This window comes from Panthera tigris, chromosome C2 (assembly GCF_018350195.1).
Source record: "Panthera tigris isolate Pti1 chromosome C2, P.tigris_Pti1_mat1.1, whole genome shotgun sequence".
Taxonomy (NCBI): domain Eukaryota; kingdom Metazoa; phylum Chordata; class Mammalia; order Carnivora; family Felidae; genus Panthera; species Panthera tigris.
Window position 1 is genome coordinate 65780303 of NC_056668.1, and position 27470 is coordinate 65807772.

The 27470-nt window shown below is 39.7% G+C and overlaps 1 long non-coding RNA gene across 2 annotated transcripts; it reads right to left on the reverse strand.

The window, feature by feature from the left end:
- Window positions 1-4530: 4530 nt before the first annotated feature.
- LOC122230702 lies at window positions 4531-24251 on the reverse strand. 2 transcript variants are annotated; one of them, XR_006207747.1, is made up of 3 exons: window positions 24192-24251; window positions 5181-5217; window positions 4531-4650 (listed from the first exon to the last, which is right to left on the reverse strand). It is a non-coding gene; the product is annotated as an uncharacterized LOC122230702 (long non-coding RNA). The 2 variants fall into 2 exon arrangements; XR_006207748.1 differs by lacking the exon at window positions 24192-24251 and adding an exon at window positions 9518-9650.
- Between the last annotated feature and the right edge of the window lie 3219 nt (window positions 24252-27470).

The window sequence follows — 27470 nt, forward strand, 5'->3', positions numbered from 1 at the left end:
AGGGAAGCCATAACTCCCTTTATGTCTCTTTACCCTTTCCTATTTATAATATAATTGTCTTAAATATTTTATATTTGAGACATCAGTGTCATAACTTTTGCTGTACTTATCAAACATAATTTCAAAAACTCAAGAGAAGAAAAAGTCTATTGTATTTACCCATATTTTTGCTTACTGTGTTCCTCTTTGGTGATGTTCCAACGTTTCTTCTTTCACTGTTTCCTTTCTGTTTAGAGAACTTTGTTTAGACATTTTTAGTGTGGGTCTTCTGATGACTAATTTTCTTAGTTTTCCTTAACCGGAGAATATCTTGATTTCCCCTTCATTCCTGAAGGATATTTTTGCTCGGTATGGGACTCTGGAACTGAAAGTTCTTTCTTTTAATTTTTTTTTTAACGTTTATTTATTTTTGACAGAGAGACAGCATGAGTGGGGGAGGGGCAGAGAGAGAGGGAGACACAGAATCCAAAGCAGGTTCCAGGCTCTGAGCTGTCAGCACAGAGCGCGACGCGGGGCTCGAACTCACGAACTGCGAGATCATGACCTGAGCCAAAGTCGGACACTCAACCAACTGAGCCACCCAGGCGTCCCTGAAAGTTTTTTCTTTTAAGAACTTGAAAAACATTGTGCCACTTCCTTTTGGCCTTCATGATTTCTGATGAGAATTCTGCTATACAAATTATTTTTCTGTTATAGGTAAGGTGTCATTTTTCTTTGACTGCTTTTGAGAGCTTCTCTTTAAGTTTTCCAAAGGTTAATGATGATATGCCTTGGCATGGGTTTCTTTCAGTTTATCCTGTTGGAAATTTGCTAAGCTTCTTGAATCTGGAGGTATATGTCCCTTGCCAAATTTGGGATGTTTCCAATTACTATTTCTTTGAATAATTTTTTAGCCCCATCCTTTTTATTCTCTTCTGGGACTCTGATGACCCAAATGTTAGGTCTTTTCTTATGATTCCACAAGTCCAAGGTTCTGTTCAGTTTTTCCAATGAATGTTTTTTTTCCTCTGTTGTTCAGATTGGGTAATTTCTATTGTTCTATATTTTATGTCATTGTTTCTTTCCTATGTCACCCCCCCCCCCCACTCCCATTATGCTATTAAGGCCATTGACTGAGATGTCTATTTTGGTTTTTGTATTTTCAGTTCTAAAATTTCCATTTGGTTCTTTATGTAATCTGTTTCTTTGCTGAGACCTTCTCTTGTTGGCTGGAGATTTTCTAGTTTTCATTTGTTTTAAACATTTCTAATTGCTCATTGAAGCATTTTTGTCATGGCTACCTAAAAATCTTCTTCAGATAATTCTAACATCTCTGTTATCCTAGTGTTGACATTTATTGATTTTTTTTTTCATTCAGATTGAGATATTCTGGGCTTTTGGTATGATGAATGATTTTTTATTGATATCCAGACATTTTCATATTATGTTATGAGTCTCTCGATCTTATTCAAACCTTCTGTTTTGTCTGGCTTTTTAGGACACTGCTCTGGCAGGAGAAGGGGACTGACATCTTGTTACTGCCAGATGGATGTAGACATCCAGGTTCCTCACTCAGTTTCCAATGATACCCAAGGCAATGAGCCTTTTGTTACTGTGGGATAGAAATGGGAGTTCTGATTCTCTATGAGTTCTCCACCATCACTGTGCTGGAGGTGTCTTGCTTACCACAAGGCAGTGTGATGGTGAGATTCCTGACTCTACACTAGGCCTCTTAAGATAGCATCCTAGCAAGGAGATTGAGGGATGTCTCATTACTGCTGGGTGGGAATGGAAGTCAGACTCCCCACATGGTCTCCACTGACACTGTTGTACCACCCCAGCAGAGAGATTGGGTGTCTCATTACAGCCTCCCAAAGGTACAAGTCTAAGTTCCCCACTTGGAGTTTGCTGGTATGAGAGGGGTTGAAGCATGTTTTTTTTCCTTTGGTGCTTGCTTGAGGTAGAGGGTGTTTTGCCCAAAAACTGTTTTGCTACAATGCCCATTTCCTGGTCCTTTGGTTAAAGAGAACAGGCTTTTGATGAGGGTTTTTTTGTTTTTGTTTTTGTTTTGTCTGCAACTATTTGGCATTTCTGAGTTGCATGCTTCCTCAGCTCCATTTCTGAGTTGTATGAAACAAAAAGAAAACCCAGGGAGTTCACCACCATGCTGTTCCTTGGATCTCAAAGTCCTTTCTTCTCTCCATCTTTCAGAGTACTCTTATGTTTGTTTTATATTTTATGTCCAGGGTTTTCAGTTGTGCTTACTGGGAGCAATAGGGAAAAGTACATCTCCTCCATCTTCGTGGAAGCAGAAGTCACAGGTATCTTTTAAATGCTAATAAACACTTGGTGATTTGACTTGAGTTTATCATTTCCTCCCTTTCTACTCCTACCCTTCGCACAAATACAAAAGAATAAAAGCACCAAATTAGTAATATATTTTTAATCAATTAATAATATAAATATATTTAATCAAAAGGCAATTTAAAAAAAAAGTAAATAAAATAAAGATATAATTTAAGATACATGTCTATCTACCCACATAGATATTTTTATACAAGTGATCACATGAAAGTTAGCAGATTCAAAAATATGTATACACTGATGCTGCAAATTGGTGAACGAACCGTGGGTATCTTCTAGAGGCTCTCAGTCCTTGGGGTAGAAGCTGATAGTTACACTGGCCAAAAGTCCTGGGCAGAATCAAGAGTAATATGTTTCCTATTCTGCATGCAGGCAGTAGATCAGGGCACTTTGCCTTTTAGTTTCCTAATACACATATTCTTATCCATCTCTCTTCTAGGACAGATACAGCAGGGTAGTCAGACAGATAAAACACATACTCCCTGTGACACACTTGAACTAGACTAAGAGAAAAGTGACTAGAAATGGTTTTAATATAAGAAAAGAGTATGTGAACAATTAATTAGGAAGCATGGTGGGGCGCCTGGGTGGCTTAGTCAGTTAAGCGTCCGACTTCAGCTCAGGTCATGATCTCGCAGTCTGTGAGTTCGAGCCCCATGTCGGGCTCTGTGCCAACAGCTCAGAGCCTGGAGCCTGTTTCAGATTCTGTGTCTCCCTCTCTCTCTGACCCTCCCCCATTCATGCTCTCTTTCTGTCTCAAAAATAAATAAACATGAAAAAAAATTAAAAAAAATTAAAAAAAATTAGGAAGCATGGTGTGGAACACTAGCATTTGTTGATATTATACTATGAATTGGATACTCTGTAAGTATTATCTCATTTAATTTTTTAAAATTTATTTTGAGAGAGAAAGAGAGAGAGAGAAAGAGAGAGTATGAGTCAGGGAGGGGCAGAGAGAGAGGGACAGAGGATCTGAAGAGGGCTCCATGCTGATAGTAGACAGCCCAATGTGGGGCTCAAATTCACAAATCATGAGATCATGACCTGAGCCTAAATCAGATGCTCAACTGACTGAGCCACCCAGGTGCTCCCATCTCATTTAATTTTTAAAGGTTGGTATTATTACTCCCTTTTAACAAATAAGTAAATTGAGGTTTAGAGAAGCTAAATAGCTTGCCTAAGACCACATCTAATAATTGCAAAGCCCAAATTCAGTTTGTTGGATTTGAAAATCTGCCTTGCTACCTATCTCTCATGGAAGAAGGTGGGATTCTGGGGAAAGTAGTGTTAGGAGATAAGGAAACAGAGATGCTTAATCAGTCTATGAAGTGACCACAGAGGACTGACTGATGTGGCTGGACTTCACTGCATTTTTCAGTCTCTTGTATTCTCACAACTGAGCTGTACGTTGTGCCAGAGTCTACAACCTTCTCTTCCTAGGATGCACTTTTATTTCAAGAGGAAAGTTTGGGCTGGTTCTGTTCTCCTCTTAGATTTAAAGGGAGTTGGCTGGTCTTCTCTTCCTGAGTGTATATGACTAAGAGAGATGGGAGGGGGCCCACAGCACAGAAACTCATTGCCAAGAACATCTCAGGGTGGAGAGACCTCTGGAACATTTTTTCCACTCTGCATCAGACAGATTAGCATTTAATTGGTTTCAGCTGTTCTTAACATGCTGCCTAGAAAACTTCGATGTACTTTGCTAAATTCAATATTCCTTATGGCTAACAGATTAAAAGCCAAAAATACTCTTGAAGATCCTTGCTTTGGATCACACTGAGTTCTCTGCTATTGTTCACCCATTTGGAATGCTCTGGGAATGCTAAATACTTTGGATTTTGTATAAAAAAAGAAACAAATTTGTCTGTTATGACTTTTGGAATCAAGATATCTAGATCATAGTCCCAGCTTTTTCTGCATAGCCTGTGACTTCAGTAAACCTCTTCACCTCACTGGACTGCACTCAGTTTCAATCTAGAAAATGAGGAGATTGAGCTCAATGATCTCAAAAGTTGCTTCCATATCTCAGGTTCTGTAATTGTTTTCATTGTTCTGATGTTTCAGTACAATTCTGAAAAAACAATGATATGATGGTTTCTAATTAAGAAGGGTGCAGGTCAGCAATGGCAAATTGCATCTTGGAACCCATTCAGGGAGGGGGTTCAAAGAACATAAAATGGATACGGCTTACTCAACAGGTATTTTACTCTTCAAAGGCCAAAGGACAAAAATGAAGGGCTGGGAAGATCTGTTTCATGGTATGCTGTTGGATAAGGACACTTCAGTCTCCACCCTTCATGTCTCCATCTATGAAATGCAAATAAGAACACCAACCCATTAATGCAAAAATTTTTAAGAGGTTTAGTCAAAAGATGGGATGCAAATAGTGTGTATCAGACACTGAGGACCACAGCGGGGGTACAGCTACAGTAACTACTCTTTTCTTAAACATCCCTCCTTGTTCTTCCCCACATTCCCTTAAATTGCTTATCCTCCAGCTTTTCTTTGCTTTTATTTCTTCTCCCTTGCTGAATCACCTTCATGGATCTTCTCTTTATCACTGCTAATTGATGACAGAGGTGGCACCTAGAGCAGCGGAAAGCTCAGAGAGGTTCTGCCCAGCTGTGTAGAATGACCTGAGGGGGAGCTTCTGAAGCACTGTTTGCCACTCACTTTACAGAAATTACAGGCCAGGCTTTACAGGGTCCCCAGCAGTTATTGCTACCTTATCACCCAATCTCAAATTAGCATTCAATTGACTAATTTTCAGGCTTAATCCCAAAGCCTGGGGGGACTCCCAACCCACCTCTGGCAGACCCAGGAGCTTCCTCACTTACCTTCAGGGCTTTGAGGCCAAATGTGGGTTTACTTGAGCTTGAGGAGAGAGAGAGAGAGAGAGAGAGAGAGAGAGAGATGTGAGGTGTCTCTATTAAATGTCTTCTCCATCCTCTAAAGCTAAGGATCCCTCTATGCCTCCATGAAGGAATTAATGCCTGAAATAGCTCACATTGTTGGTCCCATAGCTGGTGGTGCTGCATTCATGGTCCAGGGCCCATTTAGGGTCACAGGATTTTCAAGGCCAAAGCAAATGCTAGCACCTTGGTGCAGGTACTAACATTGAAGAGCTGTCTGCTTTGGATGAGATGGTTCTCCAGGAGTTCATGCCTTGCATAGGTGGAGTAGATTTGTGTTAGCAACACACAGAGCTATGACATTGAAGGCAAGAGTAGATATTGAAAGTTGTAGGCTGCTTGTAAAATTTCATGAAGGGGACTGTATCAACATGGAAACTTCTTCCCTAGGGAAAAATCATGCACTGGGAGTCTAAAGTGTGGGAGAGAGTTTAGTCTTGGTTATTGACTCACCTATTGGGAATGTCAGCTTTACTAGATTGCAAAATGGATGAACAGTGTTCTTTTCCTCTGGAAATGTCACATATCCACCTGAGAGAGGAAGGAAGGCTTGTAGACAGCAAGGTTTGCCCAGTCCCATCTGGCAGGTTTTTGCCATACTTTGAGTAGGACTAGCCTGCACATGCTCTTCTCTATACGTGGTGGAACATTCTAGCTCTCTGAACAGCCGCAAGGGTATAGAACAAAACTGAGCCTATTGAGTGAGCCCACCAGTGCAGCAAGTCCACAGTGTGTGCTGACCACTTACTTCCTCAGAACCCAGGTCTCACGTGATTATATGTAGAACACCTTACTGAATCTTTCCCTTGCAACTTGGAAATTAAACAGTATTTCAGGCATTATTTCTCTTAAGAGTTTACCCATGGTTGGAAATGTGAAGAGTCCATGGAATAAAAATGAAAACAAAAGAAGATGAAAGTTATTTGTAAACTCTAAAGTGCTGGTGCTGTTTATTCGTTGTTGCTATATAAACCCCATGGACGCTCCCCTGGTGGTCCCTATATTCTGTGTGCTGAGTCAGGGAACAGGGCCCTGTCAGCTGGTGACTTATATGCTCATATTCCCTGAGGAGAAGCCCAATCCTGTTCTTGTAGCCTGGCCAGCCTTGGCAGGAGGCCCAGGCTCATTAGGTCCTGATTGTGCTTTTCCTCCTCAAAGTCCTAGCGAGGCCCATGCACATTGACCCCAGGCACTTTCTCTCATTTTCCAACCTGGATTCACCTTCAGTTAAACACGGGTGATGGGAGATCACATAGTTTTCTTCTGTTTGATTATAAAGAGAGAACTTGAGGGAGCATGTGTTCCCGCAGTCCCTCCCTGCTCCCCACACATTGCTCTGGCTCAGGTGTCAGAGAGGAGGGTGTGGTTGGAGTCATGCCCCAAGGCCCCCCAGCTCTCCCACACAGCCTCTATTTCTCCTTTGAGTCCCCTTCCCAGCCCTTCTGAAGGCTTCTCTTTCTTTCTCTGGCATCCTTTCAGTCTGGACTCATGTAAACTATTCATGAGCCAGGCAGCATTATCCGATTTTTATAAACTCCACGATAGAGGTTTGTAAGAAAGCAAGCCCTGGTTGTGAAAGAGACCATGAACATCAAGTTCTCATACTGCTGCTTTAGAAATAGGTTTTATTAAAAACTGATTAGAATTTTTCTGGGTAAGGACTGCTAAAAATATTAGGAATTGACTTGAAAACTCTACACTTCATTATGTTCATTTCCCCCAGTTTATTTGTTTACAGTCAGAAAATCTGACATATCTTAAGTTGCTTGCTTTTGCCATAGGCCATAAACTTAATTTTTAGCTGCTGCACCTTGGAAACCTAAGACACTTAGACCATTGTTATTTATATTCAGGAAAAATTTTTATTGTAATCAATCAGGTTTACTTTACCAGTAATTAGGTCAGCTGGGATAAATCTGCATCCCCCCCCACCCTTTTTTAGTGGTGATTACATTATGAGAACTATTATATCCCATGATTATGCATTTGGATATTGTGCACTAACAAAAGAAAAACAATGAAATGAAATGAAATGAAACGTATAGGAGAAAACTCGATTCCCCTCTCCTCCCCATGCCCCTTTTTGGCTATTTGAACATAAACAGTTTTATTAATGTCCAGGGGAGTTTAAATTCTTCTTGTTAGGATGACTATTCTTTCCTAAGTGAAGATTTGTGCTCTGAAGTCATTGTATTCTTGGGCTTTGGTCCAAAGTGACTTCATTTTCTGCCTGCTGGGATTTCGGAGAGACTGCTAATGTAAGGGCGGCAGATTTGTGAGCCAAAGATGTCTTTTTTTTCTGACTCATGTTAAATAGGACTGAACTGTGTGTTAAGATACAGCAAGTTTCTCCAACATTTCAATTAAGTGTTGCAGAATTCTACTTGGCCCAACCATGGAGTTCATTAAAATGTACATTATAGATCTGATAAACTTAACAATAAATTGGCATTGGGAAGGCACAGGAACAGCTACTAAAACTCTAAAAATAACAGTTCTCAGAGAACAGTTCTCAAACTCATATTAAACACATCAGAATTAATTTCAGCTGCATCAAAAAGCTGGCATGCAAGTCAATCCAGGATTTTTTTTAATTGGTTTGAATAGAATGGCAAAATAATTCTAGGGTTTTGAGATGGAAATGAAGAGTTTACTATTCATGAGCCCATTTATTAAGAATGATGCAGCCATCTCAGCCAGGAACATCAAGCCTTGTAGAATTTGACACCACTGTGAAGCAGGTTAACACTCCAGGGAGAGTATGAGCTAGAAAAAACTGTCAGTTATAAGTTCTTTCTCTCCAGTCAGTTACTCCAGCCTTCTGAAAGAAGAAAAGTTTCAGAAGTCACCTTAAAAGATAATCCAAGATATACAGAAACAATTTTTGTAGAAGGGTGTTTATTGCAACATTATTTATCATAGTGAGAAACTGGAAACAGCCAAAGAGCCAGAAAGGGGATTGGTTAAACAAACTATGGTACAGTTACACCATGAAATACTACACAATCATAAAATAATGTTATGTTGTAATTTTAAAACTCAGAAGAAAATTTTATGATTAATATTTTTTTTCTGTTTATTTATTTATTTTGAGAGAGACAGCATGAGCAGGAGAGGGCAGAGAGAGAATCCCGATGCAGGGCTCAAACTCACCAACTGAGATCATGACCTGAGCTGAAATCAAGAAGAGTTGGAGGCTCAACCAACTGAACCACCCAGGCGCCCTAGAAAATTTTATGATATATTAAGCTACTTTTTATATGTGGAGAGAAAAAAAAAAGCAGGCTAAAAAAATAGCAGACTCCAAAAGTTAATCGCGGCTGTCTCTAGGGCAATGCCAAAAAAGCTGAATTTTTCTCTCTGCCCTTTTCTATAAATCCTTTGTAATCAAAGAAAAGAGAAATAAATGCCACAAAAATATATTTTGTTTGCAAAATCTGCCAAGAGATGGTGAATCTTTTAATCTCTTATTTTTAAACTAGAACTCTCAAATTATGTGGCTTTTTAGAGATTCATCTACTTTTGTATTTCTCATCAATGTTTAAAAATATCTGTCATTTCCTATCATATTTGGAAGTTTTCTGCTCTCCATTTACACAATGCCCTGGGGAAATTAAATTTGACCTTGTCAAAGTCATCAGAAAAGCCTTAATCTTGTTTCTGTGTGAAACCTCTTTAAAAGTTGTTAGGTGGTGTGAACAGGCTGTTAGATTGGTCAAGAGGCCACCAGCACTGAAATAAAATGGTTTTTTATCACTGCAAAAACCTCCATGGATAAACTCTACCCTCGAAGCAACATACAAACCCCAGAAACTCAAAAGAAGACATATATGCTAAGCCAGAGTGCTCCTGCATGCAGAGCACAGATCAAACCACTTGTTTGAAGATGCAGGATTGAGGCTTCAATCCCTAAGACCGATCTGGGTGAACATCAGGCCTTAGGTTAAACCACTCTTGTGTGGGAGGATCCCTGTGCACAATTTCACAGCACAATGAGAATGACTCTTGGTTAGATGGGAAATCCTACTAAGCCCTATTATCCAAGATTGTCGGGGAAACTACAGTGGTACTGTATTAGCTGCTCTTGATTTGAGACACATGTGTCAAAAAAAACCTACTCAATCCCCACCCACATCCCCCCAAACAGCACAAAGAGGGGCATTCTAAAATCACGACTCAGCAATACTTAGTCCTTAGTGCTCCTCCCACCACAGCTGTCTGCCCAGGACCTGTGGCGGCGCGTCATGTTTCATGTTTCCTACCTCCACGTTGCACTCCAACGTGCAAAAAGGATGATGGAGCAGCATTTCTCTGTGCTTCCAGCCGTAGGTTGCCCTGGGTGCATGCTCTAGGGAAGGAGAGAGCAGAAACTCCAGGCCACAGAGGCATGGCAGGGTGGCGTGGAGTGGTGGGGTACAGGAGGATGCAGTGGCCGGGTGCCCCTACCATGGGGATAAGGAGATCTAGGTCAGAGGAGCGGACGAGTAAAGTGAGGAAGAACAGAGGGAGACTAGAGAGGGGGTTAATAACGTGGGCAAGGTCGGGTCACCAAGCAGCGCAGAGGTGGGGAGGAGAGTGGGTGGGTGGCCCCGGGGCAGGGGGCGGGGTGAAGAACTGCTAGACGGTCAGGTGGGAGGCTTGGTGGGTAAAGTAGAGGTTCTTTGGACAGGGATCTGTGGATTATAGTTTTAGTTTTGTGTGTTTGAAAAATATGTTTATTTTTCTCCCTCACTCAAATGGTGGTTTAGCTGGATAGATCAGTCTAAGTTGAGAGTTTTATTCATCCAGTTTTGTTCACCTTGAAGCTGCTTTTTCCATCATTTTGTGGCATTTAATGTTGCTTCTGAGAAATCTGGTAGTATTCTGTGTGTGTGTGAGAGAGAGAGAGAGAGAGAGAGAGAGAGAGAGAGAGAGAGGGAGAGAGGGAGGGAGAGAGAAAGAGAGAGAGGGAGAGAATCTGTATTTTCTTTCTGGCACGTTAAGATTTCCTTTTATACTTTATGGTCTAAGTCTCATTACAAGGTGGGAATTTATTTTTATTTATCCTTTTGTCACCAAGAGCAAACTTTAAATCTGATGACCTATGGCTTTCTTTCCCTCTGGGGAATTCTTAGCCATTGCTTTATGCAAAGCAACTTACATGGCTTCTCTGTCATTCTTTCCATTCTCTTTTTTTGGGGTCTCATGTTATATGCATGTAATCACTCTTTTGTATATTTAAACTCTCTCTCTGTTGAATTTGGGGTGAGCACCTTAGGTTTGATCTTGCCAGTCACCGGTGCTTCCTTTACTGAGTCTAAAGTTCATTACACCTATTAAGTCGTTTTTAAAATTCCAAGGGCTACCTTTTCATTTTCAAGAGTTCTATTGGTTATTTTGCACATCTATCTATTCTTACTTCATTTATGCCTGATTTTGTTCCATATGGCTTTTTATAACTGTTAGTCTCTTATCTCTTTCAGCTTCCTTGTTTTAAACAATTTGTTATGCTATCCATTAAAATTAATTTTTTTCTGCAGAGAATTCATGTTCTGATTTAATGCTTTATTGACTGTATGTTTTTAGGTTAGGATTTCATGGATTTTAGAATTTTGATCTGCAAGCTTATTTTGAATTGGAATATTTTTACTGTTGTTTGTTTTTAATCTGCTTTTCCCCCTCTCTTCTATTTCTCTAAATCCATTTGGTTTTATAGTTGTCTCTTTACTTGGCCCCCTGGAATTCCATTTCAGAACCAGCTGCTATAAAGGCAGGTCAAGGCTCTTGGCCAAAGTGATGTCAGAGATAACTTGGGTCCAGTCACTGGGCCAACACATGGCTTGGTTCTTTTCCTGGTTTCATGACTAGATCGCTTTTCATCGCCCCAGGTACACAGACTCTCCTAACTCATACATAGCTCAGGCAGTCTCTCTCAGTTGGTCACCCCAATTTAGGTCCCTTGTTGCAAGTGGAGTAGGCTCCCTGTCTAGCAGCCACCACTTCCTAATTCTGGGCCTGGAGACCAGCAGGTCCATGGCTTCAGCCCAACTCAGTCTTTGGAATTCTGTTGCTTTTCCTTGTCCACAGAGATAGCAATCTTTTCTTTCCCCCGGAACTCTGTAATGTCATTTTTGTTTCCTTTTTTATAGTTTATATTTGCCACATGTTAGGGGAAGAACAGCAATGCCAAAATGTGAACTCCGTGTCCCATTTATTGAAAGTCCATGGGGCACCTGGGTGGCTCAGTTGGTTGAGTGTCTGACTTCGGCTTGGGTCATGATCTCACAGTTCATGAGTTTGAGCCCCTCGTTGGGCTCAGTGCTGTCAGCTCAGAACCTGCTTCAGATCCTCTGTTTCCCTCTCTCTCTGCTGCTCCCCTGCTCACGTCCTTTCTTTCAAAAGTAAGGTAAAACATTAAAAAAAAGTCCAGCACCTCTTTTTAAACATTTACCTTGCCATGATTTTACTTTTCTGTAACAGATGAGTAACTTTTAATTAATACACTGGCCATGGTTTGTAATGTTAAGGATTAAATGAGAATTTTATATTTAGCATTAGAATAACTTGCTGGCTATAAAAATAATAAGGCATGATTTTCCTTATCAAGGTTAAACTGTTCTTACTGGATCAAGAACTGTATATCTGAGTCAATTTGCAAATTCAGTGGTCCCCCAAGACCTAAAATCCAGAAAAAGCTAACGATATTCTCTTAAGATTTTTAAAAAGATATGTAATCATAGGATTTTACAGCTCAAAGGAACATCAAAGATCATATATCATTAGCTCCTCATTTCTGGACCTGGAAAAGGAGACAGAGAAATTAAAGGTCTTGCTCAAGGTTACCTGGTAGCAAAGCTGGAACTTGAATAATTGGGTTCTCCTAGATTTGCATTTCTTCAACAAAGCTGTCCGCAGTATATATCAGAAGTGAGAGGACTAGGCTGCTTGATAAATGACATCCACTACGATGCTTAATTATTTACAAAGTGGAGGCATTTTACAGAACAAACCACATCTAGCTTTTTAGAGGTCTCGATTTCAATCTACTGTGTGTTTTTCAAATGAAAATATGTGTGTACCAGCATTTCTTGGTAATAGAAAAGAGTCAGCCAATACACTCCTTATTCTGTCCTTCACATGGCTATATCCCATGAAGTATTTTAGATCAATATGGGAATAAAAAATAAGAATAGAAAAAAAAAATAAGAATAGATATGAAAATATTTCAGGGTCTACAGTTACAAGCCTCAGAAGATGACTCTGGGTAGAAAGTAACTTATTACAAGGATTTTGTGTAGCTCATAAAATTGTTGAAAGGCTAAAGAATCAGACCATGGGGGCACCTGGGTGGCTCAATTGGTTAAGTGTCAGACTTAGGCTCAGGTCATGATCTCACGACTCGTGAGTTCGAGCCTCTCATGGGGCTCTGTGCTGACAGCTCAGAGCCTGAAGCCTGCTTTGGATTCTGTGTTTCCCTCTCTCTCTGCCCCTCCCCAGCTCACTGTCTGTCTTTGTCTCTGTCTCTCTCTCTCCTTCAAAAATAAATAAACATTAAAAAAAAAAAAAAGAATCAGGCCATGGGATAAGCTTTCAGAAATGGGGCCCCAAACTGTAGAGCCAGCCTGCTGAGACAATCACTACTGCTGAAGAACTGAACACTAGTTGGTATAGTGAAGCAGATGCTTATAGGAACTGGGCTTTACAGTTGGCCCCAGCGTCAATGCCATTGGTGTGCAGAGCATACCATCCTGTGAATGATACCTCTGGAATTGTGCAGTCATGGGAGCTGAGCAGTAACCCTGCTGATCCTGAAAACCAGTCTCCTCTTACCATTTTCTGCAGCAATATGGATTCTATGCAGAGCTTCCTTCTTTTAAGTGGGGATCTGCTATGCTTGCATGTCTAATTGATGTACTCTGGCTTGTATGCTAATAAGCTAGCTGTAAACGAGGGGCCTGGGAAGCAAGTTTTCTTTCTGCCCTGGCTCTGAATATGGAAATGTCTCCAAATTTAGCAACCATGTTCAGGTACCAGGCAACTAGGAAGTTTGCTAACATGTACTACATTTAATTAAATACACTTTCCAAACAAATGAAGGAGAAGAAATGCTCATGGGGTTGCATATGGGGCAAGACCAGCGTTAAATATTCTCTATTTACTCCTCTGACATCACTCTCCACTCTTCTCCACCCTGCCCTGTGCCATCTGGAGGCTGATCTACAGGGACTGCATCAACCAGCTTCCTTGCCCTCTGCTTCCTGTTGGGTTTGGTCAGTGGGAGGGGCTGGCAGGAAATGGAAAGGTAGCAGAAGGGCAGGGTTTGGGTATTTAGTCCTCCAATTCCCTCCTGGCTGGACTGCAGGTTGTTCCTCTCCTGAAAGGTCTCTGTGGGGTGATCCTCTTTTACAGCTGCGGTTCTGACTACCACTCCTTTTTCCTGCCCCTTCAGGTTCTTGCTATTGCTAGCCCTGGGGCACTTATCCAACCCTTGTAGCTTCCCTTTCCCCTTTCCACATCTTATAAATAGCTTCACTTAAACTCTCCTCAATTATCCTATTAGCATGTTCTATCAGTTCCTTGCCAGGATCCTGAATAATATCTCCATCCCCAATGTGACATATGCTGGGGATCTTATTTTCTCATCTCGCCAAAGTGCTAGAATGTATTTCCTTTTGTTTTCTTCTCAAACCCAAATCACAGATAATTGAATTCTATGAAAATAATATTTTAAAAATATGACAGCAGGAAAAATCTGTCATTAGGGTTTCAAAATTTATTTTCTATAGCTATAACCTGGCCATGCATCATAAAAAGTACCCCCAACCAAATCATGAATTTGGGTTTCCATTTCAGACCAAGAGGGAGACTGGGTCATATATATCTTTTTAAAAAAGTGTTTTGGCTGGTCCTGAGGCAAACACAAAGATGTTAAAGATGAAGGAGTCACAGAAACAATACAAAATGATAGATACTGCTCCTGCCTTTCCACATATTCCAATGGACATATTGCCTCCTTCAAAGTACCACAACTATGAGGAGGCTAAAATTAATGCCCTGAGTGGATTTTCTTTTACAGAGAGAAAAATTGTGTGTCTGAATTCTCATAAAACTCTACAAAGGACTTCCTTGCTGAAATAGCTGTTTTCCCCACTTGCTTCTGATTGATGGATAATTTCCTCTCACATTTTAACAGATGTCTTAGCCATTTCTGCCACCTGTAACATAGAATCCTCTACACCTGAAACCTTTACTAATATGATATAATAATGAGTCAATTGAAATTCTACTCCACTTGGCTTACAAAAATTTCCAAGGAAACAAGGTCAAATAAAGGTCACAAATAAAAAATCAACTGTTAGTATAGGTTCAACTGCGCCCCTTCCTTATCTACTCTTGGAGTTATGTATGTGATCATGGGTCTTCAGAATGATGGATGACGGAACTACATTATCTATGATCTCAAAAAATTGTTTTATTATGTTTAATATTACTAATGCCTTTTGCATGCCTAGATCTTCTCCAAATTTTATGGGAAATGAAGAAATATTATGCAGTGCTTACTCTCAAAGAGCTTACAATATAATGGAAATGGCAGTGAAAATTATTGACATAATATTAAATGCTTAATTGTTGTCATTCAATGGAGAGAAGTTCAGAGAAATCTGGTATGTTTCTGTATGATATATTTCATTGTTCCTAATTGGTCAACCAGCTTAGACCAGTCAATCTTTTTTTTTTAATGTTTATTTTATTTTTAAGAGAGAGAGAGAGACAGAGTGTCAGCGGGGGAGGACAGAGAGGGAGGGAGACACAGAATGTGAAGCAGGCTCTGGGCTCTGTGCTGACAGCCCCGATATGGGGCTTGAACTCACAAACCATGAGATTATGACCTGAGCCGAAGCTGGACTCTTAACTGAGCAACCCAGGCATCTCCTCAATTGTTTATTCTTATCCTTTTCATAATACTTTCTCAACTATGTCTTATATTGTCTATATATACACCTCATAAAAAATTATTGAATAAGACAAGGATATGTACAGAGCAAGGACATGTAATTAGCCTTAGAGGCCTTCTCTATGATTGGATATTGATCCACTAACAGATTTTTGAATGCAATTGTCTGGCAGGCCGTTTACAAACTGGGCAACACCCTTTCATCTTGCTCAAATAAATACTATGAGCATCTTTGCAAAATATTGTGATTAAAAAATTGTGCCTGGTACTCTTATCTTTTATCTCTATCAAAAAATAATATGAAGTCAATTTAACCTGTTTTAATCGTTAGCTCACCAATGTTTATGTAATATGCATCCCAGGGTATTGCAGAAAGTAATACAAGCTTGCTCACTCTAAGGATTCCATAATCCATTTTTTTTCTGTTTTTAGAAAAATCTGTGTTTTTTCCTGGCTTAGATTTCTGGCACCTGTCCCATTTTCTGTTTCACTGAGACACGAGGCAGTGTTTCTGAGACCTATAATCTTTGATTCAGTCTGCAAAGCCTGTATACTGGGTTCTCTCTGACTCTCCTCATTTAGGTAGGACTCCAATTTATTCTCTGTGGTATCTGTTATACCCTCCTCAGTTTGAAGATCACGTTCCTTGCTGGAGAAGAAAGAAGCAATTGAGTAACTCTGCCTTTTCTCTGTTATCATTTAACAGGATCTTCTCTAAGCAGTTAGCTTATACTTTTCTTCATCTTCTTGCTTCAAACTGTGGGTATTTTCAAAGCCTTCTCTGTGGCTCTTATCATCTGGCACTCTTCACAGCCTTCTGTCACTTTCTTACAGGGTTTGTACAATTTTCTTATTCACTTTGGTTGGTGTCTTCTTTTATCGTTTGTATGTGTCATTTCAAAATATAGACTCATCAGAGAACTCTATGGTGGGTCATATTAGTTTCTGCAGGTAATTATTATACTAGAGAGCTTAATTTTTCAGAATATCACAATTTAAAAAACCCAATATATTCCTTTTGATTGCCTCTGGTCTTGGGGTTATGTTTATATTTCCATGAGCCTTTGGAAGTTTGTTTTCTTAAAGCCTCAATTACATGTCTACTATAGCCAAAGGTTCTTCTTTTTTTTCTACTACAGATTCTAGGAGGACCTGCTTTCTTTCTTTCATCTCCAGGAAAGCAAGGACTACATTTTATTTCATATGTTCGTTGAAATATTTTCATCATATAAACATCACCAGCAAAGCCTTCTTTTCTGGTCAGAATTGAGGCTAGGGTAGCACTTCCCTTCCTTCTTTCTTGTACTTTCTGAAAGATAAAATGATCAGGTAGGCAAGTCAAGAATGTATTAAATTCTAAGATTGTTGCAGAGATTTTGAACAGATGTCTAAGTACTTGAAGTAACACATCAATATTACATCTTGCCTGTGTGACATTTTTATAATTTGATTTCGGAAAGCATCCCCCAGCTCCTCCTCTTAGCCTGGCTTTCTTAGCACGCTCCTACAAATGGCAGAAATCTCTCACTTGTGTTTAATCTTCTCCATATGCTGTACTTGTGGATTCCATATCTTTGCAGTTTTGACACATGGTGGTACTATATATCCATTTTTATCAGATCTGTTTATATTGAAAAACATATACCATTTCATTGCTTAAACCAGTTCTATTTCCCCAAGTTTCAGGGACATCTAGGAAATTGTATTTATACGTGTGGTGTATCCACACATGATGTATTACCCATTTCCCTTCAGGAATAAAGGAATTATTCCCCAGTCAACTGAACTCAAATTGAGAGACATTCTACAGTATACCTGAGAAGAATTCCTCAAAAATGTCAGGCTCATCAAAAACAAGAAAAGTCTGAGAAATTGTCACAGCCAGAAGGGACTTAAGGACACATGATTGGAACTTAATGTGATATCTTAGACAGGATCCTTGAACAGAAAAAATAAAACTAATGAAATCCAAATAAGGTATGGAGTTTAGTAATAATGTATTATACATCCCTTCATTAGTTGTGACAAATGTATGATAGAGATACAGATGTTAACCACAGGGGCACCTGGATGTGGGATATACAGGAACTCTGTATTAATTTTGCAACTTTTCTGTAAATCTCAAACTATTCTAAAATAAAAACGTATATTTAAAAAACTAACAAAGGAATTATTACTCCAGCTCCTGAAGTGTCACTGAAGCGGGTCTTCGCCCGTTGGTCTCTTCTAGGACTGCCTTAGTTGGAGACAGCTGCCTCATCTCCCAAGACAAGTCCCTTGCAAGGTGGCCTGCATCCAATGACTGATTAATGTGGGGATGAAAGGTCAGCCCCTCTTGCTCCAGTTCAGGACAGCTCTGGAGGGTGATCACATCCTCAGAACTCAGCAGGTTTGGCTGAGGCATTCCATGGAGATGGCATCAGAGCACCACTTCCCCCTCTGTTCAGTTCTGCTTCTTCCAGGTGTTAACACCAAGAGCAGTCTCTGATAAACTCCCTGCAAGCTTATCTCCAGCTCAGAGTCTGCTTCCTGAGAAACCCAACCTGGGACTATCTGCTTGTTTTAAAGTTTCAGTTACATTGTATTATCTTGTATGTTGAAACATGAATATTGGAGCCTTAAAGTGTTATCCAGTATTCCTGGATGATATGACACTGACATGAGCCAGGTTTTCTTTTCTTTTTTTTTTTTTTTTTTTAAATGTTCATTTATTTTCGAGAGACAGAGCATGAGTGGGGAAGGGGCAGAGAGTGAGAGGGAGACAACGAATCTGAGGCAGGCTCCAGGCTCTGAGCTGTCAGCAGAGCCCAATGCGGGGCTTGAACCCATGGACTGTGAGATCATGACCTGAGCTGAAGCCGGTTGCTTAACCAACTGAGCCACTCAGGCACCCTGCTTTTCACTTTCTTAATCCTCCAAAGGCACAGCTTTCAGCCGGAAGAGCCAAGATAGTGCTGGTGCAGTTGGTACTCTGCCTGTCACCCTCCCTAACCAGCAGGGTCCTCTGTCTGAGGGTCTTCCACTGAGAGGATTCAGCATGAGGCACCCTGTCAAGGAAGGGTTCAGTGGGCTCACATCATTGGAGGGGTTCTTGGGGGCCAATGAGCCCTCTGTGTCAGTTTGGGTCCTCTGGGGAGCATGATGGGACAGAGTCAGGAGTTAAGATAAAGAGGGAGGAAGCAGGCTGGGGCAGGGAAAGATTTCAGATTGTGAAGTACTCTGACACCTGTGAAAGGAAAGTAGCGCAGATGCAGAATTGGGCAGAGCCCCAGATTGTGCTGCAGATCTAGCAAAGTCTTGGCCAGTCCAGTGGGGGAGATTTGCAGCAAAGACTGCTTATTAGGGTTGTCCTGCAATGGGCACAAGTGGCTGGGCCCTAGCACACCTGCTCAGGGTGCTCATTGACTGGGGACTGCCTGCGAAGTGCATGGCCTGGGCTTCAATGTTGAGGCAGATCCCAAAGGTGCTACAGCTGGAGGGCGTCAGAGAACCACTCCTTGCATCTGACTGGTAACTTGTTTCTTGATGAGAGATCCAAGTGGTGTACCTCCATGGCTGCCATAGTCCTCCCTCTGGCATTAGGGTCTCCTTCTCTACACATATTCAGGGAGCAGTCCCTCCATGGTTCCAGTGGACCCCTCTTCCTGAGGGCAAATGTAGAAGAGGGGGGCTAGTGGAAGAAATGCAGCCTACATGGTGCACAATACCATCCAGAATGGGGTTCTCATTGCCAGTGAGACAGTGAGGATAGAGGCACAGCACCTCATCTTATCATCTGCTTTCTTGAACCCTTGTCTACATTGCTTATGGCAACTGGGTCCTCCAGGAAGCAGATGTTGAGACACAGCCAGGAGTGTAAGACATTTATGGGAGGTGGGGGGGGGGGGAACAATGCCTGAGAAAGATAAAGGGAAGGAGGAAGAACAAGGTAGAGCAAGCCTTTCAACCATGATGCAGATCTGACATCTGCGAAAGGAAAGAGGGAAGGAAGCAGGATTGGGGAGCAAGACCATCAGGCTGCAGCGTGGATCTGACAGTCTTGGCCAGCCCAGTGGGAGCTCTGCATCAAAAATGATCTGTTACAGGAGTCCTGCATGTGGTGGGAGTGGCCAGGCTCTGGCCCCTCCATGCTCAGCCCTTGACTGGGGCTGCCTGGCAGGAGCACTGCCTTGGTACGGCAGCTGCAGGCAGTGGCGAGTTCTTTCTTGAAGCAGGAATCTGAGCCAAAGGCCTCTGTGCCATCCCTACCCCCCACCCCCGCCATTGCTCCAGCATGCTAACGCAGGCCCCAAGGCATTGGGGAGCCAACTCGCACCCCCTTCTGATGGCATGGTCACACATCCTGCTTGACCATGGTTTTACAAGGTAATGTGTCATCAGGGGGCCTAAAAGTCTAGTTTGAGGTGGAGGGAGGAAGCTCTTGTCTGTAAAATAAAGCATTCAGTCTTATGAGGAAGCTATCTTTCTAGGACGTGAAGAGAACATGTGTTCCTCAGTTTTTAGTGGAGTGGGATGTCCTGCTGTTGCTTTTTTTCTTTAAAAAAAGTGATAAATTTGACATTCAACATTGTATAAGTTTAAGGTGTCCAGCGCTTACTTTGGTATATTTGTATATTGTAATATGATTGCCAGTGTAGCGATATTTATCACATTATCTAATTATAGTACAATGTTATTGCCTATATTCACAATACTGTACATTAGATCTCTATAACTTATTTACTGTTAAGAATGCCTTTGTTATTTTGAATGGGATTGTGTTGAATCTGTAGATGGCTTTGGGTATTATGGTCATTTTAACAATATTAATTCTACCGATCCATGAACACAGGATGTCTTTCCGTTTGTTTGTGTCTTCCTCAATTTCTGTCAGCAAAGTTTTGTGGTTTCATTGTACAGATCTTTCATATCCCTGCTTAAGTTTATTCCTAAATATTTTGGGGTTTTTTTTATGCTATTTGAATGGGATGATTTTTTTTTTCTGATGTTTCATAAATAGTGTAAAGGAATGCAATTGATTTCTGCATGTTGATTTTGTATCCTGCATTTTTACTGAAGCCATTGATTAATTCTAACAGTTTCTTGGCTGATTCTTTGGAATTCTGTACATACAAGATCATATCATCAGCAAATAATGACAATTTTACTTCTTCCTTTCTGTCTTGGATGCTTTTTATTTCTTTGTCTTGCCTAATTGCTCTTACTAGGACTTCCAGTACTATAATGAATAGGAGTGGTGAGAGTGTACACCCGTGCCTTGTTCCTGATCTTAGGGGAAATGTTTTCAACTTCTCTCCATTGAGTATAATGTTAGCTGTGCGTCTGTCTTATATGGCCTTTGTTATGTTGAGGTATGCTCCTTCTATACCTGTATGTTAAGGTGGGTTTTTTTTTTAAGTTTGTTTGTTTGTTTGTTTCTTTCTTTCTTTCTTTCTTTCTTTCTTTCTTTCTTTCTTTCTTTCTTTCTTTCTTTCTTTCTTTCTTTCTTTTGAAAGAGAGAGACCACAAGCAGGGGAGAAGCAGAGAGAGGGAGAGAGGAGAGAGAATGGGAATCTTAAGCAGGCTCCATGCCCATTGCAGAGCCTGATACAGGACTCGATTCCACTACTGTGAGAGCGTGACCTGAGCTGAAACTTAGAATTGGACTCTCAACTGGCTGAACCACTCAGGTGCCCCTGTTAAGGTTTTTATCATGAAAAGATATTGTGTTTTGTCAAATGCTTTTTCTGCATCTATTGAGATAATCATGTGATTTTTGTCTTTCATTTTATTGGCATGATGTATTACATGTATTGATTTGCCTGTTAAATCATCCTTGCATCCCATGGATAAATTCTGCTTGGTCATAATAGTGTGTAATCCTTTTAATGTGTTCTTGAATTTTGTTTACTAATATTTTGCTGAGAATTTCTGCATCTGTATTTATCAGGGATATTCGTCTATATACTTTTTTTTCTTGTGGTGTCCTTATCTGGTTTTGGTTTCAGAGTAATGCTGGCCTCCTAGAATGAGTTTGGAAGTGTTTCCTTCTCCTCTATATTTTAGAAGAGTTTGAGGAAGATTGACGTTAATTCTTTAAATGTTGATAGAATTCTCCAGTGAAGCCATCTGGTCCTCAAGTTTTCTGTGTTGGAAGTTTTTTTTTTTTTTTTTTTTTTTTTTTTATTATGGATTCAATCTCTTTACTTGTCAATCTGTTCAGATTTTCTATTCCTGATTCAGTCTTGGTAGATTGTGTGTTTCTAGAACCATATCCATTTTGTCTAAGTTATGTAATTTGTTGGCTTATAGTAGTCTCTTATGATTCTACATATTTCTTAAAAAATTTTTTTAATTGTTTTTTTCGAGAGAGCAAGCAGGGGAGGGGCAGAGAGAGAGGGAGACACAGAATCTGAAGCAGACTCTAGACTCTGAGCTGTCAGCACAGAGCCCAATGTGGGGCTCAAACCCCCAAACTGCGAGATCATGACCAGCCAAAGTTGGGTGCTTAACCAACTAAGTCACCCAGGTACCCCAATTCTACATATTTCTATGGTATCAGTTGTAAGGTCTTCTCTTTCATTTTTGTTTTTTTTTTTACTGTTTATTTTTTAGAGAGAGACAGAGTGTGAGTGGGGGAGGGGTAGAGAGAGAGGGAGAGGCAGAATCTGAAGCAGGCTCCAGACTCTGAGCTGTCCGCGCAGAGCCCAATGCCCACACACCACAAGATCATGATCTGAAGTTGGATGCTTAACTGTTTAACTGGTGGAGTCACCTAGGCACCCCACCTCTTTTATCTCTAATTTTGAGTCTTCTCTTTTTTTTTTTTTTTAGTTAAGTCTAGCTAAAGGTTTGTCAATTTTATTTATCTTTTCAAAGATCTGGCTCTTAGTTTTGTTGAAACTTTCTATTGTTTTTCTGGTCTCTATTAAATTATTTCTCCTAAGCCTTATTATTTCCTTCCTTCTGCTAGCTTTGGGCTTAATTCGTTATTATTATTTTTTCTAGTTCCTCGAGGTGCAAAGTTAAGTGTTTATCTGAGATCTTCCTAATTTCTTTTCTTTTTAAGTTGAGAGAGAAAGAGAGAGAGAGAGAGAGCGAGCTGAAAGGGGGAGAGAGAGAGAGAATTCCAAGCAGGCTCCATGCTATCAGTGCAGAGCCAAACGCAGGGCTCAAACTCATGAACCTTGAGATCATGACCTAAGCCGAAACAGAGAGTTGGACGCTTAAGTGACTGAACCATCCAGGTGTCCCTCTAATGTCTTAATGTATGTGTTTATCCCTCTAAACTTTCCTCTCAGAACTGCTTTTGCAGCATCCCCCAATATTTGATTTGTCATGTTTTCATTTTTGTGTGTTTTGAGATCATTTTTTATTTCCCTTTTGATTCTTGCTTTGACCCGGTGGTTGTTTAGAAGAGTGTTGTTTAGTTTCAATATATTTGTAGATCTTCTCACATTCCTCTTGTTGTTGATTTCTAGTTTCATACCATTGTGGTCAGAAAAGATAGTTGGTATGATTTCAATCTTAAATTTGCTAAGATTTGTTTCATCGCCTATCATATGACCTACCTGGGAGAATACTCCATGTGCACTTGAAAAGAATGTGTATTCTGCTGCTGTTGGGTGTAAGGTCCTATATATGTCTATTAAGTCCATTTATTCTAAAGTATGTTTCAATTCCATATCAATTCTTGTTGATTTTCTGTCTAGACAACCTATCTATTGCTGATAGTGGAGTACTGAAGTCCTCTACAATTATTGTACTATTGCCTACTGCTCCCTTAATATCTGTTATTAATTGCTTAACATATTTCAGGGCTCAGGTGTTGGGAGTGTATGTATTTACTATTGTTACGTCTTCTTGATGTATGGACCTCTTTATCATTATATAAGGACCTTCTTTGTTTCTTGTTGCCCTTTTTGGCTGGAAGACTGTTTTGTCTGGTGTAAATATGGCTACATGTAACCTTCTTTTTGTTTCTGTTTGCTTGGAATGTCATCTGACATCTTTTCACTTTATGTGTGTCTCTAGAGATGAAATGACTCTCCTCCTGGCAGCATATAGAGGGTATTGGTTTTTATATAGCCAGATACTTTGTGCCTTTTGATTAATGAGTTTAATCCATTTACTGTTGTTTCCATCTTGCAGATGGTGAAACTGAGGACTAGAGAAGTGCAGTGACTTTTCCAAGGTCATATGGAGAGCAGGCAGTGAGGTCAAGGTGTAGATCAAAGCAGCCTGTCTCCAAGTCCCCCTAGGAACTCCTAGACTACACTGCCCATTTAAAGATTCCTCAAGCCTCCCTATGGTGCCTCAAGAAATCTTACAGGAAGAATCAAGAATAGATGGTCACTTGATAAAATTTAAGCCAAAGAAAGGTCCTTTGCTGGGAGGGATCACCCTTTTGTTTCTCCCAATGGGAACCAACATGCCATATGTCAGTCCTCCTCATGAAGGCTGCTAATTCTAGTCCTTCTGAGATGACTCTTTTCAGTCTGAACTTTGGTCTCCCTTTAAATTGTTACTCTCCACTCCCCATTATATGTAGCCATGGCCCCATGGCAAAGCAATTGACACCTGGAAAGGAGCTTATTTCCCCAGTGGCATTCTAGAATAATTTATTAATTTCTTTCCACTTGTTTGTCAGGACTCTTCATTTAGTGAGCCTCTTAGTCTAGGGGCCTGTGAGAAGCCTCTCAAATTCACTTTGGTTTTTTTATGTACTGTTACTTCCTACCCTTAGGAAACAAGCAAAGCAATGAATGCTTAGTAATAAATTAACATGGAAAGTACACTAACTCATTTTAGAAAGATTTTTCTACTGGAAGGTTTTTCCAGTTAACCTTCCATCTCATATTACCCAGAAAATTGAATTAACAAGAATGTCCAATTCCCGGAGCAAGCTGGTCAATCCATAGTTCAACGTAAAACAAAGTTAATATTTATGATCATTAATCTAATTTTTCTCTAGAGACTCAATTCATTTGGTTAATATTTTTCCTTGTAACTCTCTTACTTACCTTGTACATCTCTCCAATCTAGTTTCTCCTTGTTTGAAAATGGTTTAAGAATTCTGTCCTGAGTATAAGAAAATGTTCATGGAATTGGTCCATGGGATAAATATCCAGAAGAGCTACTCATAGGACATAGAAACACACATCATTGGTTTCATCACCTTAAGCAGGACAGTTAGACATCTTTGAGGTTCTGGTTTGTGTTTCAGCACAGGCTAGACAATACTGATTGGTCATAATATTGTATGATGTATGTTATCAGTTGTTAGACTTAATTGTGAAGTCAATGCAATGTCCTTTCACCAAGTTCATGGATATAATATTTATATGATTCTTCAAAGCCTGTGGAACATTTCCTACGTTCTGGGAAGCCAGGACCATGTTTCCCAAATCATGGTCCATGACCATGCACATCAGATCATCTTATGGATAGTGTCAAAAATGCAAATGGCTAGGCCCCTGGCAGAACAACTGAATGAGAATATTCAGAATCAAGCCCAAGCACATGCATCTTTATAATTCTTAAGCACACTGAAGTTTGAGAACCACAGGTTAGCCAAAGTAAACAGTTTAAGAATCAACCCAGGGTAGAACTTTTTGTGGACATTCACAATCTGATTCTAAAATTTATCTGGAAAGTCAAAGGAATTAGAAAAGTCAAAATGATTCAGGAATAGAACAAGGTTGGAGGCTTCAAAGCTTACTAAAAAGGTACAGTAATCCTGGAAAACATTATGGAATTTCCTAAAAAGATTAAAAATAGAGCTACCCTACGACCCAGCAATTGCACTATTAGGTATTTTTCTGAAGGATACAAAAATGCTGATTTGAAGGGGCACATGCACCCCAATGTTTATAGCAGCACTATCAACAATAGCCAAATTATGGAAAGAGCTCCAATGTCCATAGACTAATGAATGGATAAAGAAGATGCAGTGCACACACACACACACACAGTGGAATATTACTTGGAGATAAAAAAAGAACAAAATCTTGCCATTTGCAACAATGTGGACGGAACTAGAATATATTATGCTAAGCAAAATAACTCAGAGAAAGATAAATATATGATTTCACTCATATGTGGAATTTAAGAAACAAAACAGATGAACATAAAGGAAGGGGAGTAAAAATATGGTAAAAACAGAGAGGGAGGCAAACCATAAGAGACTTCTAAATACAGAGAACAAACTGAGGGTTGCTAGAGGGGTATTGAGTGGGGGATGGCATGAGTGGGTGATGGGCATTAATGAGGGCACATGTTAGGGTGAGCACCAGGTGTTATATGTAAGTGATGAATCATTAAATTCTACTCTTGAAACCAATACTACACTATATGTTAACTAACTTGGATTTAAATTAAAAAATTTTAAATTCAACAATTTAAAAAAAAGATAATAAGAAATACACAAAAAACCACCCCAAACTTTAAATGGGTAAATTGTATGGTATATAAATTATATCTCCAATAAAGTTGTAAAAAAAAAAAAAAAGTACAGAAATCACAACTGTGTGGTATTGATGAAAAGACAGATACATAGATTGGTAGAACAGAATAAAGAATCCAGAAATAGACCCACAAAATTTGGCCAACTGAGTTTTGACACAAGTGCAAATGAAATTCAATGGAGAAGGGACAGTCTTTTCAACAAAAGGTACAGGAACACTTGGATGCCAGCAAGCATAAAAAGTGAACTTCAAATTATACTCCAAACCTTATATAAAAATTAACTCAAAATGGGTCACAGAACTAAATATAAAATGTAAAACTATAAAGGTTTTAGAAGAAACAATAGGAGGAAATCTTTGTGAGCTTGAGTTAGGCAGAATTCTTAGAACGACACAAGCATCATCCCTAAAGAAAAAAATTGATAAATGGGACTTGATTAAAATTTAAAACTTTGCTTTGCACAGACATTGTTAAAAGAATGAAAGATAAGTTACAGACTGCGGGGAAATATGTGCACATCACATATCTGACAAATGGCTTTTATCCAAAATATATAAAACTCTCAAAACTCAACAGAAAGAAAACAAACAACTCAATTAAAAAAACAGGTGAAGGATTTGAACACATACTTTCTCATAGAAGAAAATACATGGATGGCAATAAACACATGGAAAGATGCTCAATATCATTAATTATTATGGAAATGCCAATTAATACTGCAACAAAATAACACTAAATTCCTATTAGAATGTCTAAAAACAAAAAATTCCAAGAGCTAATGAGGATATAGAGTAACTGAAACTTTTAAATATTGCTGATAAGAATACTATGAAGTGGTACAGTTCCTTTATTATATATTATATAAATTATATATACGTTTATCATAACATGAAGAAATCCCCTCTTAGGTATTCATTGAAATGAAATGAAAATTTATGTTAACATAAAAACCTGTATGCAAATATTCACAACGGCTTTATTCATAATTGCCAAAGATTGTAAACAACCCATGTATCTTTCAGCTGGTGAATGGATAAACAAACGTTGTGCAGTTATACAATGGAATACAGCTCAGCAATAAAGAATGAACTACTGATACATGCATCAAATGGATGACCTTCATATGCATTTTTCTAAGTGAAACCAAACCAAATCCAAAGGCTACATACTGCATGATCACCTTTATATGGCATTCAGAAAAGAGCAAAACTATAGGGACAAAGAGCTGACCGGTAGTTGCCAAGGACTAAAGGAAAGGGGAGTTTGTTTTTGTTGTTTTAGAGAGAAAGCGAGAGCATGAATGGGGGAGATGTGCAGAGGGAGAGAGAGAGAGAGAGACAGAGACAGAGACAGAGAGACAGAGAAAGAGAGTATCCCAAGCAGGCTCCACACTCAGCACGGACCCCAACATGGGGCTCGATCTCACAACCCTGGGCTCATGACCTGAGCTGAAATCAAGTGTTGGACACTGAACTGACTGAGCAGCCCAGGCACAAAAGGGGAGTTTTGAATACAAAGGGGAAGCATATGTGAAAAGTTTATGGAACTCTTCTGTATATTAATTGTGGTGGTGGTTACCTGTCTCTATGAATCAGAAATATGCCAAAAATATAAATTTTACTTATGTGAATAAAAAAGAATCAGTAAAGGCATATCTGATTTAAAACTGCCAACGAATCCAAACTAATGTTTGTTGAGCACGTATTATGAGCAGGGCCTGGATTGGTGTATGAGAAAAACAAAGCTTTATAATTAGTCCCCTCTCTCCACAGACACCAATCCACTGGAAGACACAAACCAGTACACAAATAACTTCCATGGGGCACTGAGAGATA